The sequence below is a fragment of the Rhinoderma darwinii genome, chromosome 2 (genome assembly GCF_050947455.1).
Source record: "Rhinoderma darwinii isolate aRhiDar2 chromosome 2, aRhiDar2.hap1, whole genome shotgun sequence".
Lineage (NCBI taxonomy): Eukaryota > Metazoa > Chordata > Amphibia > Anura > Rhinodermatidae > Rhinoderma > Rhinoderma darwinii.
Window position 1 is genome coordinate 271743028 of NC_134688.1, and position 19724 is coordinate 271762751.

Consider the following 19724-nt stretch of genomic DNA (forward strand, 5'->3'; position numbering starts at 1 on the left):
TCCCAAACGATCAGACAATTATCACCTATTCTGTGGATAGTTGATCATTTTTGATTCTGGGAATAACCCTTTAAGGTCGATTCGTCTCACTTGCACAATTATTCAAAGCTGACTGAAAAATCATATCTAGTAAGTAGTTATAAATGGCTCATTTTCAATTTCATTTATAATGTTATATGTTGCGTAAACCAGAATTATGTAGTAGGACAATTTACTGTTTATTCTCTACTACTTTGTACTACATTGCTGTGTATCCTGTAGTGCTTTTTCTGTATTTGCAGATATCAACAATCCCTGCATTGCTATAGATGCTGTACACTGTCTTATCTCGCACAGGGAAATCTGGATAAACTTGATGAATAGGCAGTTCCAAAATGAGGTTGCAAGTGCCACTCCGGTGGTCCGAAATACGGCAAGTGCTTATGCTCTCTGCATCTAACCCTCCACCGTTCTTATTGCTGACATAGTGTGCATGCGCTGTGGGCCTGTGAAAACATAGCCCACCACAAGTAGTACACAGCACTGGGCATAATGCGAGCGGCGCAAGAGGGAGACTTAAGTGAAGGAAACAGTGACGCCGGCACAGCCTGATGTCGCCATAGCCCTTTGGATTTATATAAAGAACAAGCTGCCCTTTTAGGGTAGAGTAGTAAATAAAAAGATAGGGCTAAGGTAGGAATAAAAAAGAAAAATTAAACAAACTGCTTGTGTGTGACATGTATAGATTAAAACATGTAACATTTTTGCTGTTAGAAATTACACGGGCTCATTCACATGGCCGTATTATGGCTCTATTCTGTACAGCTCTATAATAAGGCTTCCATAGAGGTGCATGAGCCCTCTACTATACCTCTGTATGCCTTTGATTTTATATGGAGGCATACAGAGGTTTCTTACAGATTCCGTACGAATCCAACAGAACTAAAGGCGTGAGATGAAAGCTAATGTCCTAATGACTATAATACCACAGCTACCTGCAAGGGAATTGAACCTTTCTTTACAGCAATGGTTTTCTAGACATAAGACCACTAGAGGCCAAATTACAAAAAGCTGTACGTTTATATGTACGCCATTTATGTACTCACAATCCAAAACCCAATGACCAAATGGACACTTGATGATCAAATACTGACACTAATGATTATCTTGGCAGCACTAGTACAGTTGCATAAATTCTTTCCTTCAGTCGTTTCTTGGAGATTGGACTCAAAATTACTCATAGATCGTATTTAAAGAGGCTCTGTCACCAGATTTTGCAGCCCCTATCTGCTATTGCAGCAGATCGGCGCTGCAATGTAGATTACAGTAACGTTTTTATTTTTAAAAAACGAGCATTTTTGGCCAAGTTATGACCATTTTCGTATTTATGCAAATGAGGCTTGCAAAAGTCCAACTGGGCGTGTTGAAAAGTAAAAGTACAACTGGGCGTGTATTATGTGCGTACATCGGGGCGTTTTTACTACTTTTACTAGCTGGGCATTCTGATGAGAAGTATCATCCACTTCTCTTCAGAACGCCCAGCTTCTGGCAGTGCAGATCTGTGACGTCACTCACAGGTCCTGCATCGTGTCGGCACCAGAGGCTACAGTTGATTCTGCAGCAGCATCAGAGTTTGCAGGTAAGTAGCTACATCGACTTACCTGCAAACGCCGATGCTGCTGCAGAATCATCTGTAGCCTCTGGTGCCGACACGATGCAGGACCTGTGAGTGACGACACAGCGTGATCTCTGGAGAACACGGCTGTGTCTGCACTGCCAGAAGCTGGGCGTTGTGAAGAGAAGTGGATGATACTTCTATACACAACGCCCAGCTAGTAAAAGTAGTAAACACGCCCCGATGTACGCACATAATACACGCCCAGTTGTACTTTTACTTTTCAACACGCCCAGTTGTACTTTTGCAAGCCTCATTTGCATAAATACAAAAATGGTCATAACTTGGCCAAAAATGCTCGTTTTTTATAAATAAAAACGTTACTGTAATCTACATTGCAGCGCCGATCTGCTGCAATATGAGATAGGGGTTGCAAAATCTGGTGACAGAGCCTCTTTAACTCCCTCCAAGAGACATAAGATAGGGCTATACCTTACCTCCACCTGTTTCAAACACCAAACCCCAAACATAAACGTGTATAATTGTTTACAGACATGTCCCCAGATCCAACCCTTCTGTTCGCGATTTAGGTCGTTGACTTTCCAAAAACTCACAAAATTTGTACCAAATGGATCATTTTTGGTTACTTAAATCCTGAAACGTATAGATGTTCACAAGGAGCATGTAAATTGCTGCATTTTGTGGCAGTGACAGGGGTGAAGGTCAATTTAACAACCAGGCTCTCCCCTTTAAATTATTTCTTGATAAACTGTCGTGTTTACTGAGTATAGGTTGGGTGGAAGCCTTAAGCAATAAAAAGTTTAGAAAAAAACTTTGAAACATGGGAAACTTTTATTTAATTGTTCCCACAAAACATTAAAACAGGTATAAGAAACTGCTATTAGTCAACAATGTGTTTTCAAGAACAGTTCCTCCTGGGGGACACACTTTTGTGATATTATATCAGCAATTAAAGGGGTTGTCCAGGCTAGGGGCTGTTTTTCATACTGATGACCTATCCATGTGACAGGTCATCAGTATATGATCAAGGCCGGACTTAGGTTGGATGGCGCCCTGTACAGGACTCCCTATTGCTGCCCTCCACAAATAAAAAAAATTAACCACAAATATATAGGCACGCACATACTGGAACATATATACTGTACATACATAAATAAATATTTAGACATACAGGCAAATATATATATACACACACACACACACAGGCACATATATACATGCAGAGAGGCACGTATATAAACACAGACCCATATATACCCACACAGGCACACATATACACAGAACAGATAATCTAGTAGATGTTACCTGCAGTCCTATGTAACACCGCAGATAACACAGTGATAACTCTCTGAGTACAGATAATGTAGTAAATGTTACCTGCAGTCCTATGTAACACCACAGATATCACACTCTGCTCTGAGAACTATACCCACACAGACACACACACACACACACACACACACACACACACACACGCATAAACACACAGACACACACAGAAAAATATACACTTACACAGAGACATATGTATGCATACAGACACACCCTAAAGGCTGGCCCTGTATATGATTGGTGGGGGTCTGACACCCAGACCCTGCACCGATCAGCTGTCACGGCTTCCTAGCTATACAGTGGTTGGTGGCGGAAGCAGCACTGAGAGGCAGCAATACGCGTGGGGCGGTTTAACTTCTCCCCATAGTTTGCTTGGGTCATGTATTACCTTTCATACCATAATTATTTTTTACTAAGTTCTGCACTATCCACATGTACTAAGGGTTTATATCGCTTTATTGTTTGTGACAACAGGCAGTTAGTGGGACACCAGCATTATTAGTTATTTGTCCTTTTGCCGGGTTATATTTGTGCAGTTATAGTGTTTGTTATCTACTGTAGGTACATCCTTATACTTTCTTACTCTCTGGACTCGACTTCATATAACTGTCGGGTCAGAGGCGTAGCTAGGTTCTCCTGCACCCGGGGCAAAGATTCAGATTGGCGCCCCCCCCCCAACTTATTTCCCTACATCTCCTTCCCCCTCGCCATGTTTTCTTTCCCTACCAATCAATGAGATGTCATTTTTTTTCACAATTTTTTTAATGTAACTCGAGTATAAAAGCATTTCTACATTTTACAAGCGATATAGTTCTATAATGTAATTAACATAAAAATAAATTAAAAGAAAATAAATGAAAGAGGCCACACACAGCCCCTTGTAGATAGCGCCACACAGCCCCTCTCTTGTAGATAGTGCCACACACAGCCCCCTGTAAATAGTGCCACACACAGCCCCCCTTGTAGATAGTGCCACACACAGCCCGCCTCCCCCTAGTAGATAGCGGCACACTCCCCCCCCTTGTAGATAGTGCCACACAGCCCCCCTTGTAGATAGTGCCACACACAGCCGGCTTCCCCCCTTGTAGATAGCAGCACACTCCCCCTCCTTGTAGATAGTGCCACACGCAGCCCGCTGCCCCTTTGTAAATAGCGCCACACTCCCCCCCCCTGTAAATAGTGCCATATTCCCCCCCTTGTAAATAGCGCCACACTCCCACCCCTTGTACTTAGCGCCACACTGTGAACAGACCGGTGAGCGGTAGCCTACCGCTACCACTCTCCACTCTGCCTGGTGTGACTTACCGGAGGAGCCGAGGAGGTCATGCGGCGCAGGCAGCGGCGGAGTTTCTTCTGACTAGGGTCGGTGATAGCCAGGGCCGGCCTTAGGTTGGATGGCGCCCTGTGCGGGACTCTCAATTGCCCCCCCTACACAAACCAAAAATTAACCACATATATGGACACGCTGGAACATATATACTGTACCTACATAAAGACAGATATTTAGACATACAGGCAAATATACATACACACATTCTGGAATACATACATACAGGTAAATATATAGACGTACAAACACATATACACACACACCGACAGATAAATATACAGACAGGAACATATACAAGTACATAAAAGGCACAAATATACAAGCACAAAGACACATTCACAAACAGACCCATATATACGCACACAGGCACATATGTACACAGCACAGATAATGTAGATGTTACCTGCAGTCCTATGTAACACCACAGATAACACAGAGATAACTCTCTAAATACAGATAGTAGTTTTACCTGCAGTCCTATGTAACACCACAGATAACACAGTGATAACTCTCTGAGTACAGATAATGTAGTAGCTGTTGCCTGCAGTCCTATGTAACACCACAGATAACACATTGTAGCAGAGCTGAGATTGTAATTTAGCACAATGTGTTATCTGTGGTGTTACAGAGGACTGCAGGCAACAGCTACTACATTATCTGTAATCAGTTATCACTGTGTTATCTGTGGTGTTACATAGGACTGCAGGTAACACTACTATCTGTATTTAGAGAGTTATCTCTGTGTTATCTGTGGTGTTACATAGGACTGCAGGTAACATCTACTACATTATATGTACTGTGTAGCAGAGCTGAGATTGTAATTTAGCACACAGTACAGATATGCCCCGCCTGCCCCCCCTTAGCTACGCCCCTGTGTCGGGTGCTTGTATCTATTTACCCTGTATGTACGCAAGGTGTATTTAACAATTGAACTAGGCTCTATATTGACCCTAATACTACATGTTATTAGAGATCTTTACATCTGTGGTTTTCCTGTATCACATTACAGGACTGTGCTCCTTTTGGGTTTGAAATGCTTTTAATATTTTTGTATCGAATATAATAAAGATTGGTTGTTTTATTTTTCACAATTTATATAGGGTTTGCGCTATTTGTTCATGTGCTTCCTTTCCCTTCTTTAATTACCTATCTTGTGGATAGGGCATCTGTTGTCCGTGCGTGGACAACCCCTTTAAGTTGGGCAATTAACAATGCATTTATTTCGTAAAGGACTACCGGTCTGCTTTGTTGACCCCACATAATGTTGTTAAATAATTTCTATTGGAACTCTGCTTGGACCTATGTGTGACAATAAATGTAAATTAAGAATTAGCAATCATCTCTTCTTGTTCTCCCCCAAAATGTCTCCCTTTTTCTTCCTTCTGTACCTCATTTGAAAATCTTCAAATAACCCCCCCAAAAAAAAAACAGAAACGTGACATGCTCCATTGGACTCTGTCCATACAGAAATAGCCATATACAGGCTCTGCTTAAGCCCCACATGGGGTTGTTTGGGACATACAAATGCAGATGAGAGGGCACTAGGACAATGCCATCACTTGTGTGATGAACATTCAGTATTTATAACACTGTGATAACAAATGCTGGTCTTTTCTGCATCCAAATAATCCAAATAAGGTGAAATCGTAATATATGGTTAAAATGTATTTTTCATGTAGTTTCAATTTTGTTGAAAAATGAAAACCCAAAACCAGAGCAGAACCTCTGGTAAAAATAACCAGAGCCTAAACAAAGCCAAAATATGATGATAAAATTAGAACTAAAACGGGATTCTGCATACATATCTATTTTTCTGGCATTAAAGAAACACTAAACGTAGAAAGAAAAAAAAGTGGCTCAAGAAACCATTAGTGTCATGCATTACACGAGTCCACATTAATTAAATAGAGCCTTTGATATGCTTAATTTACCCTGCAGCATTACTATAGGGGAAATGATCAAATACTTAGTCGCTTTCCTGTCAATAGCTGATCATCAATAGTGATGACCCACAGCAAACCATAAGTTACAGAGGGACCAACATAATTGAAAGGGGTTGTCCAATGTGGACAGCTCCTTTAACAGTTATTTATAGAACTGACCTTTTTAGCTGTTCCAACATTTATAAATAGCACAATTTGCTTCGATATTCATAGAATTTGATTGATTTGATTAATGAAATTAGTTGGTACATTTATATTTTTATAAGACTCATTATGTGGCATCTGAAACTTATTTTCAAATAACAGAAACATTTATGCAACTCTATCAATAGAAGTTATGTGTTATAAAAATCTAGTAACAAAACCACAGTATTTCTTTACCTTTAAAGGGTAACTAAACTTTCAAAAAACTTCTGTCATGTCATAGTAACATGTCAGAAGTTTTGATCGGTGCGGGTCTGAGCACTGAGGCCCTCACCGATCGTTAAAATGAAACTGTAGAAGCGGTCGGGTAAGTGCTGAGCCACTTAGTTTCTGATCGTTTTTTCTCAGAAAGCTGAGTAGTTGGTGCACAGGCCCATAGACATTCTATTGAGCCCATAAACCAACTGTTCGGCTTCCTGAGAAAAGCCGGTCAGAAACTAAGTGGCCCAGCGCTCACCCGAGCTCTTCTGCCACTTCGATTTAGTGATCGGTGGGGGTCTCAGTGCTCGGACCCTCACCGATCAAATCTTCTGACGTGTCACTATGACCATACCTCCCAACCGTCCTGGATTCAGCGGAACAGTGCCCAGGGGGCTGCTAGGGCAGCATCATACTGTATGGGGGCAGCTAAAGAAGCATTATACTGTATGGGGGCAGCTATAGGGGCATTATTCTATATGGGGGAAGCTATAGGGGCATTATACTATATGGGGCAGCTGTGGGGGAATTATACTGTATAATGGCAGCTAAGGGGGCAATTAACAGTATGATGGCAGCTAAGGGGGCATTTTACTGTATAGGGGCAGCTATGGGGCATTATATTGTATGAATGGAAGCAATAGGAGAATTATATTGTATGGGGAAGTTATAGGGGCATTATATGGTATGGGGCAGCTGTCGGGGCATTATACTGCATGGTGGCAGTTAAGGGGACATTATACTGTATGGTGGCAGCTACGGGGGCATTATACTGTCTGGGGGCAGCAATATGGGCTTTATACTGTATGGGGAAGCTATTAGGGCTTCCTTGAAGGGTGTAGTCTCCCAACTGGGATCACTTTTGGGGGGTTTCCATTGTTTTAGCCATTCAGGGGCTTTGCAAATATGACATGGCCTCTGCAAACCATTCCAGCTAAATTTGAACTCCAAATGGCGCTCCTTCCCTTCTGATCGCTGTCGTGTACCAAACAGCAGTTAATGACCACATATGGAGTATTGTTGTACTCTGGAAATATTGAGAAACTGCTTTACAAATGTTGGGGTGCTTTTTCTCCTTTAGTCCTTATGGAAATTAAAAAAATTCTGATTTTTATGGGAAAAATAAAATTTTTCATTTCCACGGCCCAATTCTTATAAAATCTATGAAACACCTGTGGGGTCAAAATGCTCACTACACACCTATATGAATTTATTGAGGGGTGTAGTTCCAAAATTGAGTATTTTTTTAGGTTGCTTCCTTTGTGGTGGTACTGTCAGGGATCATTACCATGTATATTGTTTGAAAAATATTATCCTCACACATATGTATATACATTTCAGTTCTTTGTGTAATATACTGATATATAATAAGTTCTTTGTTCATGTCGGACACACCTATGGAAGACACCGCCCCCTGGAATGCAAGAAGAGTGAGCCTGAGAACTTGCAGCTGAGAAGCCGGTGGGGGCTTGGGCACTCCCACATCCCTAGGGAGGAGGCATGTGTCTTTTCCTGTGTTTCTTTGTTCTGAATAAAGTCAGTTCTCTTCTTGTCTGATCGAGGGAAAGCTGTGTACCAAACATCTCTGGCTGGTTTACTTCTTTCCAGGCATTCCTTCAGCTTTCAATTTACAGAGGTGATTTTTCGGTGTGAAATAACAGGGGAAAGGAAGATACCCTGAAATACGGACCTGACATCTTTGGCGCCCGAACGGGGACCTCACTCGAGGAAATATCGAAATCTGGATAACCGACAATCACAGGGTGAAACAGAGGACCCAGTATTGCCCACTGATAAGGAATTTGATCACCTCCACAAGCACGGTAAGTCAGTTGATTTTATAAATCTTCTACTTATTTGTGTTAGTGGACAGTCTTGTGGCGATCTGTAGAACCCTTTTGTTGATTTCCTTGATTATCTCAGGCGACAGAGGTGATATTTTCCGCTATGAGGTCGAAAACCTGTGAGACCTTAGTCGCGCCCGACTAACCATCCTCTGGCTAATTAGGGACTAGATAGTAATATAACCTGTCTTATACAGGGGCACGCGGGCACAGTACATGTGTGATAAGTCGTGGATAGTATTATAACCTGTCATATACAGGTGCACGCGGGGTGTGTCTAAACACTGATAAGTTGTGGATAGTATTATAACCTGTCTTATACGCGGGCATGCGGGCACGGTAAACTGTGCGATAAGACGTGTGATAAGTCATGGGACAGGCGCATGCGGGGTGCAACGCACAGATAAGTTGTGTATTAAATTGTAGGTAATATATTAACCAGGTCAGAGAGTTGTAGACCGAAAATTGATATATAAATTGCGTGTATAATATAGACTGTTAGAATGGATGGTTTACGGTCCATATTCAAATCATCAGTATCACCCGATCCTATTCATGATTTGGTGAAGCCAATGGAAGTAAGGAATAAGAAAGGTATTGTATGTTATATGTATTAGAAAACACAGGACCAGCCGACGCCCGGTAATGGCGTCCGTACCTCATGTTGAGTGTGTCCTCATTGTGGGCGGGAAACCCCCCCCCCTCACAGCTGCGCAATGTGTTTCCAATGGGAGAGGCTGCCCCCCACCCGCCCCTGATGTGGCCACGCCCGGCCCAACCAAATCAGTATGAAATAATCGCCTTGTTAATTTTGTCATTTGTAACACATTCTGCAGTGTCTTTTCTATTTTTAGGTTCCATTCTAGTGTGTGGGACGCTGTTCACTGATGAAACAACATGTCATCATAATATAGGGATGGTGGCCGACAGATTGGACTGTTACAGATTATGTGTTTGATGATTTGAACGTAGATAATTCCTATACAATGGTGCGATGAATGATTGCAGATACGTATGTTGTTTTGCCGGCATTGAAAGGGTTAAGATTGTGAGACTAGAAGCTGTGAGGAATGAGTGTGTGACCCCCCCTCCCCCCTGTAGTATGCTGTGTTTGGGAGGAGGAGGGGGGGCTGACTGGGTGCGGTCTGCAGACAAAGGATTTCAATATGCACTGTTTTTAGATCTATATCTATCTATATATATATATATATATCAGTAATGTCTACAAACCTAAATACATTTCTTATCTTTGCGCATGCGCTGTTGTTTATAAAAGTTACGATATTTATGTGTTATTATGTGATCAGATTTAATGTGTTTTGATGTTAATTCAGATGTATTAAACTATAGATACTGTGAGACACGGGGTTTTGAAAATGTACGTGCCCCCACTGTTCCCTATTTTTATATACAGTTTATTGGTTTGCAGTAATTAATGTTATCAGATATAATATTTTCTGTTTTATTGAATAACTAACTACAATTGTTTTGTTTTTTATTTCACACATGAGTTATGTGATTGTAAAGATAAAATGTATTTTCGTCAGGAAAAAGTCATTTTTGTTTCAGGTTGTTGTACATTACAGGGGGTTAAACTAGTGCCCGACTTTGTTATGTTGAGATGTAGTTTTGAACCCTGCTACATTACTTTCGCAGAGTCCACAAAGGGGGGAAGGATGAAGGAACTGATGAGGTACAATTTTGGATTGTTTTGAATTAATGAATTTGGTTTCAGGAGATCTACAAAATGTGTATGAGACCCCAATGAGTAATCCAGATTAAATATGTATGAGAGTAACCTAAATGTTGAGGTATTTCTGTGTAGATGGTTCCAGATCTTTGCAGAACGGTGAATATGGCACTGGGTATGCTGTGCTGTAGTCTCCACCCAATATGAGGTATTGTGTAAAAGACCATCCCCCTCCAGCAAATTTACACAGGAGGCGAGGTGACGTCACCCACACAAGTCTTTATAGATTTATGTGGGGGAGAAGGCAAAGGAAAAAAAAATTGTCTGAACATTGTTAATTTGATGTAAAGTTTTTAGGATTTTTTTTTATTTTTATTTGTTTTTGTATTAATCAAGTATTTACAGAACCTGATAAAAGTGAAATTCTCTAAGTGTTCTGGATTATCAAATGAGTGTGGAGACGTGTATAACATTTGGTTTTATTTTAGAGAATGAAGACGCCACCCCTTTGAGATGTTCTATCTATATGTGACATGGGTTTTTAATGTAAATTTGTAATAAAGATATATTTTATTATACAGAATGTACAAGACAGGATACGAGGCACCAGGTAAATTACCCAGAAACCACTCTCACCTTCTTGTTTATCTCCAGGAGCGGAGCTGGAGGTGCTCGCTGAGACTGTAACCTGGCAGAAGGTAAGACGGCCGACATTTACACTGACTCTAGGTACGCTTTTGGCATCGCCCACAATTATGGGCCCATTGGTAGTAGGAATTTTATTGGATCATCGGGTAAGCCAATTGAGAGAGCGAGAGAAGACAGAACTGACAACAAGAGTATGTGTGGCCAGTTGTCAGTAAATAGGCTTGTCCCTGGGTACAATAATGCCACCACTAGGTTTGTAGCAGCCGGCATGATATGCGCACGGCATGACATAGGTAAAACAGCAAAGGCACCTGTGAAAAGTGCAGCCCGGCCAGTTTACCCGTCCCAGCGACTGCAGAACATACAACTACCCGAGGTAGAAGTGTATGACAATGTGCTCGTGCGTGTGGTAGACCTGTTCTCAGGGGGGCCTGAAGCCTGGCCCGTATCTTCCCCACTGCAGACGTTGTGTGTAGTGACAGGGGAACAGTGTTATCCCAAGTATTGAACTGGTGTTTGTACAATGATAAGATGTCAGCAGTTCTCTAGACGTTGTCCCAAGGTTAGTTTGTTTAATAACTGTATTCAAGAAGTGTTGTGGGAATATTAAATACTGAGGTTAAGTTTTATGTAAAGTTCTAGACCAGCCTCAGCATTGGACTATTGGATGTGTCAGATAAAAGGTACAGAAGCGGAATATTCCCATTCGAAAACATTTTTATTTGTTTATTTTTGTTGTTATTGTGAAAGGGAAATTTTAGAGCAGAGAATTCTGTGCAGTGTATGTGTGTATATATAGATATATATATATAAAGAAGAAGAATCAGTTTGTAGGTATCAGTTTTAGTTACTGCCCAGTGTGAACGTTTAACATAAATCTGTCATTGTTAATGTTTTTTCTTCAAGTTAATTTTCTGATTAAGATCAATTACTGATTAGGCTATGAAAAGCTTGTTCTTCACAGGAAGAGTCCAACTGGGAGCGGAAGGCGTGAGAACCAGATTCTAACAGAATGTGGACGGATAAAGGAAGGTAAACCGGTAGCGCCCAATGCATTCTTGATAGCCCTTGTATTGATGGTGTATGACCTCACATATGCCCCAAGACTGCAAGGATCGACGGGGTAAGATCTAATTGGTATGTCCCAGGCTTTACAGCTGTTGCTGCTAAATTCTGTTAGAGCTGTTTGATTTGCCTACAAAACAGTCCTGGCAGACCGGTGCCAACCTTATCATACCCGCCTCCCACAAAGAGAACCGACCTTGAGAGGCCTTCCCAGGTAAAACGAACCAGATTAGAGTAAGAAAAATTGGTTTAAGACACTTGTCAGATAAACATGTGGAATCTGTGTATATTTCTGTGGGTAGAAGATGTTCTAGGCAATCAGCTGAGATCAAGGTGCAAATCCTGCTGAAAAAGTATCACCATGTGCAAATGAAATGTACCCAATAATTACACATCTTCTAGGTGCCCTGTCCATTGTAACAAAGAAGTTTTTTCCTTATATAAAGGTGTTTGATGTCATTTAAGGGCCTGACATTATTGTATGTACTTAGATCAACGTTTATAGTGTATGCGGATGATGTTATCACCCAGATTAGTATTTATTTTAACAATAGACAAGAGTTGGGGGTCCCCAGCAAGTGCCAGTAAACATGAACTAAAAGACTTTTAACACGATGAACTCCATCACTGAGATGCGGCAGGCACAGCCTGAGCCAGTACAATGCGTTTATCATGAACTGACGGCAGTGTCACAATTCTAAGCAGCCGCCCAGACAAGTAACTTGCCACAGGAAGAGGACAGATGCGGATGCGGAGGGTTGGTGGTAGTCACAATACAACTCCACTACTCCATCTACGTGGGATCTCACCCCAGGCTCACAGCATGAGGTGTTATGTACAGCCTGGTGACGTATACTGAAGGAGACGGTGTATGACAGATGAGAAGGACCAAATCAAGTCCTGATGACATCAGCGAAGATCAAAGTAAAGACCAAAGACCTGAGTGAATCCGTCAGCAGTATCAAGTGTTTTGATTAGTAAGTGGCTAGGAGGGGGTAATAACAACTCCCCCACTGGACACCAACGTAGTCTGACTCCACAATTGTGTGGGTTACCATGAGGGTGAAGAGCAGAAGACAGGAGAAGAAGTGGACGATGATGTACAGGACTGGCAATGAACTGATGGGACCCGAAACCTGAGGGTGATAGCATGAGATTGGTGATAGCATTATGTTATTATATGAGGCCCTATTGTTTATAATGTCTGAGGTTTATAATTATAATGTGTGTAAATATGCCACGGTGCTGCAAATTACAATCTGAGGAGTTTTATGTGAAGATGTGAGGTAAAGGTCACTGTGCTGCCCATGACCTGTTATATCTGCAGGGGTAAAGTCCCATTAGGACAGTAAGTGACAGTGCGACAATTATTACCGTTATTAAAAATGTAGACTGGATTAATTATATATATTACAACCAGCAGCGGCTTGTAGATTATACCAAGACAACCATCCTGTATCCTGAGGAGAATAGGGAAAATTAGGACCACTCCGAAACCTTGGAAGTCCAGGTACAAAGGGGGGTTACTTATAAGGAGTAGCTTGTCTCAAGCTGGTGAAGAAATCCAAAACCCCTACCCGCCTGGTTCGAGTGGTCAGTGGTAGGTTGCTAGGCAAGACTCAGGGGTAGGTTGCTAGGCAAGACTCAGGGATAGAGTAATAATATTTTTAGGGGGGACTGTCAGGGATCATTACCATGTATATTGTTTGAAAAATATTATCCTCACACATAGGTATATACATTTCAGTTCTTTGTGTAATATACTGATATATAATAAGTTCTTTGTTCATGTCGGACACACCTATGGAAGACACCGCCCCCTGGAATGCAAGAAGAGTGAGCCTGAGAACTTACAGCTGAGAAGCCGGTGGGGGCTTGGGCACTCCCACATCCCTAGGGTGGAGGCATGTGTCTTTTCCTGTGTTTCTTTGTTCTGAATAAAGTCAGTTCTCTTCTTGTCTGATCGAGGGAAAGCTGTGTACCAAACATCTCTGGCTGGTTTACTTCTTTCCAGGCATGCCTTCAGCTTTCAATTTACAGAGGTGGTTATTCGGTGTGAAATAACAGGGGAAAGGAAGATACCCTGAAATACGGACCTGACAGTACCACAAAACTTCTTCAAACCTGGTGAAAATATAATCTAATAAAAATAATTCCCCAAAATCCACCAGGTGCTCCTTTGCTTCTTAGGCCTGTGTTTCAATCCATTAGCACACTAGGGCTACATGTGGGATAATTATAAAGACGGCAGAATCTGGGCAATAAATTGAGTTGCGTTTTTCTGGTAAAACCTTCTGCGTTACAGAAAAAAACTGTAAAAAAATAGTAAATTTCACCTCTACTCTGCTTTAATTCCTGTGTAACGCCTAAAGGATTAAAAAACTTTCCAAATGCTATTTTGAATACTTTGAGGAGTGAAATCTTTAAAATTGTGTGATTCATGGGGGTTTGTATTGTATGGATTTATCAAAGCCACTTCACAACTGAACTGGCCCCTGTAAAAATAGCCTTTTGAAATTTTCTTGAAAAAGTGAGTAATCGTTTTAAAAGTTCTAAGCCTTGTAACGTCCGAGAGAAATAAAAGGATGTTCAAAAAACTATGCCAATCTGAAGTAGACATATGGGAAATTGTAATTAGCAACTATTTTGTTTGGTATGACTAGCTGTCTTACAATTAGATACATTAAAATGTATAAAAATGCAAATTTTTCGCAAAATTTTGTTGTTTTTCACAATTAAATACTGAATGTATTGACCAAATTGTACCAGTAACGTAAAGTACAATGTGTCACGAGAAACAATCTCAGAATCGCTTGGATAGGTAAAAGCATTCCAAAGTTATTACCACATAAAATTGAGACATGTCAGATTTGAAAAATGAGACTCTGTCGGGAAGGTCAAAAGTGGCTGCAGTTGGAAGGGGTTAAAAATGTAGTGCATCTCAGGAGAAGTAGCTCATTTTAAACAGACCTCTTGAGACCATGCTGCATTGTTTATCCTGGGTCATTGATGTATGCTACAATAAGGTCTGTAGCCAGGGGCGTAGCTAAAGGCTCATGGGCCCTGGTGCAAGAATTCAGCTTGGGCCCCCCTACCCCTCCCCAAAACCACAAGACCCCTGCCGCGCCTATGGCCAGCTGCCTTGCCCAACAGCCCCCCCAGTATAATTCCCCCCATAGCTGCCCCATACAGTATAATGCTCCCCTTAGCTGCCCCATATAGTATAATTCTCCCCATAGCTGCACCCATACAGTATAATACTCCCATAGCTACCCCTCACAGTATAATGCTCCAATAGCTACGCCCCCACAGTATAATGACCCCATACAGTATAATGCCCCCCATAGCAGACCTCATACAGTATAATGCCCCTCATAAATTCACCCATGCAGGATAATGCCACCATAGTAGCCCCATACAGTATAATACCCCTCATAGCTGCCCCACACAGTATAATGCCCCCCATAAAGTATAATGCCCCCATAGCAGCCCCATACAGTATAATGCTCCCATACAGTATATCACATATAGCTGCCCCCATACAGTATAATGCTCCCCATAAAGTATAATGTCCCCATAGTAGCCCCATACAGTATAATGCCTCCATAGCTGCCACATACAGTATAATGCCCGCATACAGTATAATGCCCTCCATAGCAGCCCCATACAGTATAATGCCCCTCATAGCTGCCCACACAGTATAATGCCCTCCTTAGCTGCCCCACACCGTATAATGCCCCATACAGTAGAATGTCCCCATAGCAGCCCCATACAGTATAATGCCCCCTTTAGCTGCCCCCACACAGTATAAAGCCCCCATACAATATAATGCCCCCATATCAGGCCCCCCAGACAGTATAATGCCCCATAGCAGCCCCAGACAGTATAATGCCCTCCTTAGCTGCCCCACACAGTATAATGCCCCCATACAGTATAATGCCCCCATAGCAGCCCCATACAGTATAATGCCCCCTTTAGCTGCCCCCACATAGTATAAAGCCCCCATAGCTGTCTCCCTACAGTGTAATGCCCCCATAGCTGCCACCATATCAGCCCCCCAGACAGTATAATGCCCTCCTAGCAGACCCCATATGGTATAATGTCCCTCGTAGCTCATAGCTGCCCAACACAGTATAATGCCCCCATAGCAGCCCCATACAGTATAATGCCCCTCATAGCTGCCACCTTATTAGCCCCCCTGACAGTATAATACCCCTCATAGCTGCCACCATATCAGACCCCCATACAGTATAATGCCCCTCATAGCTGCCACCATATTAGCCTCCCTCCATATGTGCATAATAGAAAAATAATAAAGTTACTTACCTATCCCCATTCCCACTACGGGTGGAGGAGATCCATCTCCTCCTCTGCCCTGTGTTGAGTGACTCGGAGCAGACAGGCGCGATGACTTCACTAAATTGTGCCTGTCTCAGCCGAGACGCTAATAGCTCACGGCACAGTGAATGCTAGAGGAAGGAGCCGTCTGCTCCTTGCTCCAGTATTAAATTCAATTGGATCTGTGTCCTGAGGACACAAATACAGTTGGAAACAGGACCTCGGTGAGTGGTTCGCGACCCCCGGAGGTCTTCACACGACCCCCAAGGGGGAGTGTGACCCACAGTTTGTAATGTATTGTGTCGTGCAGTTTGTGTTTGCGGTGGAGAGAGGAGAGGGGGGCCTCTAATTTAAAGCCCCCCTCTCCTCTCTCGACCGCAAACACAGACAGTACAATACAACGGATAGTACAATATAACACGCATACCTTACGGACCCCCTCTGCAGCTCACCTGCAGTCTTCCATGCTCTTCCGCATCGGCTCTTCCACAGTGGCTTGAACTCCAACTCACGTGATGTCATGGTCACATGGTACACTCAGTGTTCCATGTGACTTTGACGTCTAAACAAACCATGCCCGTAATCAGGAAGTGCTGGCATCACGGCACATACAAAGTTTGTATCAGTGCGCTGCGTGGCAACGGGGGGCCTGCGGGCCAACTGCTACCACTGCGACCCCTATAGGTACGCCACTGCCTGTAGCTGAATAACTTTTAATTGTGCCTGTCTGATTGCTGCTTGATCAGTGTTGCTAGTTTGCTTGTTTTTCTTATGCTGCTTTGCTTATGTGCTGCTGATGTTTTGCAAGCTTATATATATATATATACACTACCGTTCAAAAGTTTGGGGTCACCCATACAATTTTGTGTTTTCCATGAAAACTCACACTTATATTTATCAAATGAGTTGCAAAATTACTAGAAAATATAGTCAAGACATTGATAAGGTTAGAAATAATAATTTTTTTTGAAATAATAATTTTCTCCTTCAAACTTTGCTTTCGTCAAAGAATGCTCCATTTGCAGCAATTACAGCATTGCAGACCTTTGGCATTCTAGCAGTTAATTTGCTGAGGTAATCGGGAGAAATTTCACCCCATGCTTCCAGAAGACCCTCCCACAAGTTGGATTGGCTTGATTGGCACTTCTTGCGTACCATACGGTCAAGCTGCTCCCACAACAGCTCTATGGGGTTGGGATCTGGTGACTGCGCTGGCCACTCCATTACAGATAGAATACCAGCTGCCTGCTTCTTCCCTAAATAGTTCTTGCATAATTTGGAGGTGTGCTTTGGGTCATTTTCCTGTTGTAGGATGAAATTGGCTCAATCAAGCGCTGTCCACAGGGTATGGCATGGCGTTGCAAAATGGAGTGATAGCCTTCCTTATTCAAAATCCCTTTTACCTTGTACAAATATCCCACTTTACCAGCACCAAAGCAACCCCAGACCATCACATTACCTCCACCATGCTTGACAGATGGCGTCAGGCACTCTTCCAGCATCTTTTCAGTTGTTCTGTGTCTCACAAATGTTCTTCTGTGTGATCCAAACACCTCAAACTTCAATTCGTCTGTCCATAACACTTTTTTCCAATCTTCCTCTGTCCAATGTCTGTGTGCTTTTGCCCATATGAATCTTTTCCTTTTATTAGCCAGTCTCAGATATGGCTTTTTCTTTGCCACTCTGCCCTGAAGGCCAGCATCCCGGAGTCGCCTCTTCACTGTAGACGTTGACACTGGCGTTTTGCAGGTACTATTTAATGAAGCTGCCAGTTGAGGACCTGTGAGGCGTCTATTTCTCAAACTAGAGACTCTAATGTACTTGTCTTGTTGCTCAGTTGTGCAGCAGGGCCTCCCACTTCTCTTTCTACTCTGGTTAGAGCCTGTGTGTGCTGTCCTCTGAAGGGAGTAGTACACACCGTTGTAGGAAATCTTCAGTTTCTTGGCAATTTCTCGCATGGAATAGCCTTCATTTCTAAGAACAAGAATAGACTGTCGAGTTTCACATGAAAGCTCTCTTTTTCTAGCCATTTTGAGAGTTTAATCGAACCCACAAATGTAATGCTCCAGATTCTCAACTAGCTCAAAGGAAGTCAGTTTTATAGCTCCTCTAAACAGCAAAACTGTTTAAAGCGGTGCTAACATAATTGCACAAGGGTTTTCAAGTGTTTTCTAATCATCCATTAGTCTTCTAACACAGTTAGCAAAGACAATGTACCATTAGAACACTGGAGTGATGGTTGTTGGAAATGGGCCTCTATACACCTATGTAGATATTGCATTAAAAACCAGACGTTTGCAGCTAGAATAGTCATTTAGCACATTAATAATGTATAGAGTGTATTTCTGATTAATTTAATGTTATCCTCATTGAAAAAAACTGTGCTTTTCTTTAAAAAATAAGAATTTCTAAGTGACCCTAAACTTTTGAACGGTAGTGTATATATACACTACCGTTCAAAAGTTTGGGGTCACACAGACAATTTTGTGTTTTCCATGAAAACTCACACTTATATTTATCAAATGAGTTGCAAAATGACTAGAAAATATAGTCAAGACATTGACAAGGTTAGAAATAATGATTTTTATTTGAAATAATAATTTTCTCCTTCAAACTTTGCTTTCGTCAAAGAATGCTCCATTTGCAGCAATTACAGCATTGCAGACCTTTGGCATTCTAGCTGTTAATTTGCTGAGGTAATCGGGAGAAATTTTACCCCATGCTTCCAGAAGGACCTCCCACAAGTTGGATTGGCTTGATGGGCACTTCTTGCGTACCATACGGTCAAGCTGCCACAATAGCTCTATGGGGTGCGCTGGCCACTCAATTACAGATAGAATACCAGCTGCCTGCTTCTTCCCTAAATAGTTCTTGCATAATTTGGAGGTGTGCTTTGGGTCATTGTCCTGTTGTAGGATGAAATTGGCTCTAATTAAGCGCTGTCCACAGGGTATGGCATGGCGTTGCAAAATGGAGTGATAGCCTTCCTTATTCAAAATCCCTTTTACCGTGTACAAATCTCCCACTTTACCAGCACCAAAGTAACCCCAGACCATCACATTACCTTCACCATTCTTGACAGATGGTGTCAGGCACTCTTCCAGCATCTTTTCAGTTGTTCTGCGTCTCACAAATGTTCTTCTGTATGATCCAAACACCTCAAACTTCGATCCGTCTGTCCATAACACTTTTTTTCTATCTTCCTCTGTCCAATGTCTGTGTGCTTTTGCGCATATTAATCTTTTCCTTTTATTAGCCAGTCTCAGATATGGCTTTTTCTTTGCCAATCTGCCCTGAAGGCCAGCATCCCGGAGTCGCCTCTTCACTGTAGACGTTGACACTGGCGTTTTGCGGGTACTATTTAAAGAGGCTCTGTCACCAGATTTTGCAGCCCCTATCTGCTATTGCAGCAGATAGGCGCTGCAATGTAGATTACAGTAACGTTTTTATTTTAAAAAAACGAGCATTTTTGGCCAAGTTATGACCATTTTCGTATTTATGCAAATGAGGCTTGCAA